Genomic DNA, 3,080 nt, shown 5'->3' with positions numbered 1-3,080 from the left:
TATATATATATAGAGAGAGAGAGAGAGAGAGAGTACTAAGATGAAGCAGAAAAATAATTATTGCTGACACTGACACTGGATTTCACTGTCCACCAAGAAGAGAATATTGACCAGTGAAGACGCGGCAAGTGTCGGAATTTCAACCAGGGGCTTTTAAGTAGGATAATATTCCTTTACAGGAAGATAAAGCATGCCTATGGCATTATTACATCGTCGCTCTTGCGAGAGCATAGTATGCTATCCCACAAAATATCTGTTCTTTTTATATGACGAAGGGATAGTAAATTATGTATTTCATATGCTCAGTCAAAGACAGGTCTGAATTCTGACAAGTTTTTGCTCCTAGATTTTTTTGGGGGAAATAGACCCGGCCACCAGAGAGCTTCCTGATAAAACCAAATTATAATCTTTTGCTTCTCTTGTAAAATGTATTCCGCTGGGATCAGCCAATCTTATCATAAAGGCGACGATACTTCAATAAGCAGTTTGAAACATTTATTCTATGAACGCTCTCAAGCACTTTGCCAATGAAATCTTAAAAGACCAATGTCTGAGAAAAAGTGTGAAACAACTTGGTTTTGACAGTACCTATTTCTAACTGAGAGAGCTTAATTTGTATACAGAAATCCGTTAACTGTTTTTACTTAGTTCCGAGAACAATTGTTGAAAGTGAAATGCTTTCAGTCCAGAGAGAGAAAAATAAATAAATAAATAAATAATGTTTTTTTTTTTAATACGCCAACATGGCCACCAGCAGAAATTCCGTTGAACCATCAGTGGCAGTTTGTAGAAGAAGCAGCAGTTATAGCGCCAGCAGCAGCAGCAGAAACATGAATGAACAGATTGCAGTTCTTTACAGCTTTTCTCATCCTGCACCAGGGTATAGGCCACGAACAAATACTTTCCACCGCTTCCTATCCTAGCCTAGCCCCTTAATATTATTCCGTGTCTTCCCACTTTTCTTAAGGGGGGGGGGGGGTATCTCGCTTATTACCTGACAAAATTTTACCAAATTTCACACATATAACAAGCATAGTAAGGAGTCTTAAAATCCGCACTCAAATTAGAGAAAAAAGTTTGGTTAACATGGATACAGCGGCCATATTGGATTTTGTTGACATGTCTTACGTAATGGTTACCGAATTTATTGCTCCTGGAAACTGATTGTTTTTTTGCATGCGTGTTAACAAACATTAGATCTAAAAATTGGTTTGTTGTTTTTGTCCTAAACAAATTAGAAAATTTTTAATTTTTTTTTTTCGTGAGGTAGCATTAAAGTTTGCAAAAAAATTGTGAAAATCCACACCTCAGACACCACCAAAAAAATCTATTCCACATATCGAAAATTCAACGTTTGTAATATTCCATCTTCTCTTCATTGTGTGAAAATTTCGTGAAGATTGGAGGAAAAATGGTGGAGTTATTCAAAAAAGTATAGAGGAAAGTCGTGTTTTGAGAAAACGGCCGATAAAGAAAAATAAAATATTGACTTTATAAGGAAATGGTGGTGACAAACATGCCCGGTATGGGAAAAAATACGGTTTTGGGGGGTTCTTATGCAATTAAATAGTTGAAGGAGAGGCTGAGAAAACTAAAAATGCCTACAACTCAAATTCCATAATTTTGACCCGAATCTTGACTTTGGGGGTGAAGCCCCCCCCCCCTCCCCCACCCCCACCCCTTAACATCGTTCTCTGCGACTTTTCTCCTTCCTCTCCATCACATTGCAGTAAGTTGAAAACATAGATTCCCTCTTCATTCTCCTTTGCCCTCAAAATAAGTTAATCTGTTATTCTTTTCCTACCGTATTTGAAATTTTTTAAAAATTGATTTTCTCTTCGTTTTTGTTTTTACTTCTATATGCTACTATTCTATTGCTCTGTCGACCAGTGTCTTGAGAGTGTTCAAGAGTGTTCAAGAAAACATTACGTATTTATAACATTACAGTGGATAAAGCCTTGTCCTTCTCTTGTGAACGAAGGTAATTGTCTCAACAGTTCAGGGACACACCCCCCTCCCCAACTCAATCCAGACACACAACCCGGAACGCGAAAGAGCTTAGTAATTTTATTCTAAAAGTACAGGAGCGATCGAAGGACAAGAGATAACTGCGACCCCTCCATGCTACACACACACACACACACACACACACACACACACACACACACACACACACACTCACACACACGCACGCACGCACGCACACACACACAGACACACACACACACACACACACACACACACAAACACACACATACACACACACACAACCCTGAACGCGAAAGAGTTTAACCTTCTCAAAAGTACAGCGGCGATCGAAGGACACCAGATGACTGCCGCACCCCCCCTCCTCCTCATTTCCCCCAAAGCTGCTCTCAAACTATAGCGAGTGCTCAACTAAGCATGCAAACCAAGGACCTTTCACCTTAGCCATAATCTTCTTGAAATAAACCGAGGACCTTAGCTACAACCTTGTTTGTTTTAGTGAGATTTTACGGCGCTCGTCCATTATAAAGTCATAAGAGCGCCAAGGGGTGGATATCAACAGAGAAGTCCAAACGGGGAATCAATCAGGCTTACGCTGCTCACCTCTCTAGCCTCAATAGAACAAAGTCTGCTTCGACTATAGGCACCCCAAAAATAGCAGTTCATCATAACCTTCTTAACACAAACCAAGGACCTTAGCTATAACCTTCTTAATACAAACCAAGGACTTTAGCTATGACCTTTTTGATACAAACGAAGGACTTTAGATATAACCTCATTGATACAGTGATACAAACCAAAGGCCTTAGAAAGCAGGAAATGAGGTGAAAGAAGAACATCTTTAGAGAAGAAAATGTATCGTCGCTATCGGGATTTGAACCCGGGACCTACTGAATGAGAGGCGAACACTTGATACAAACCAAGAACGTCAGCTATAACCTCTTTGATACAAACCAATAACGTTAGCTATAACCTCCTTGATACAAACGCATTCATGGCAAGCTGCAGGCCGCCGATACTCCTCTGATTGTATTGAGTTACATCGACGATTTGTCGAGCAGATTCTAATTTAATCCTTCCTCATCCTATGCCGT

General features: G+C 39.8%; 1 long non-coding RNA gene across 1 annotated transcript in view; it reads right to left on the bottom strand.

Moving 5' to 3' along the window:
• Window positions 1–3,080, bottom strand: part of LOC118478199 — a 4,271-nt gene extending 1,191 nt beyond the window's left edge. Inside the window, exon 1 of the long non-coding RNA XR_004858891.1 lies at window positions 2,941–3,080. This is a non-coding gene — a long non-coding RNA (uncharacterized LOC118478199). The remainder of the gene's footprint in view (window positions 1–2,940) is intronic.

The sequence above is a fragment of the Aplysia californica genome, unplaced genomic scaffold (genome assembly GCF_000002075.1).
Source record: "Aplysia californica isolate F4 #8 unplaced genomic scaffold, AplCal3.0 scaffold00413, whole genome shotgun sequence".
Classification (NCBI taxonomy): domain Eukaryota; kingdom Metazoa; phylum Mollusca; class Gastropoda; order Aplysiida; family Aplysiidae; genus Aplysia; species Aplysia californica.
This window is presented reverse-complemented; position numbering and strand designations above follow the sequence as displayed.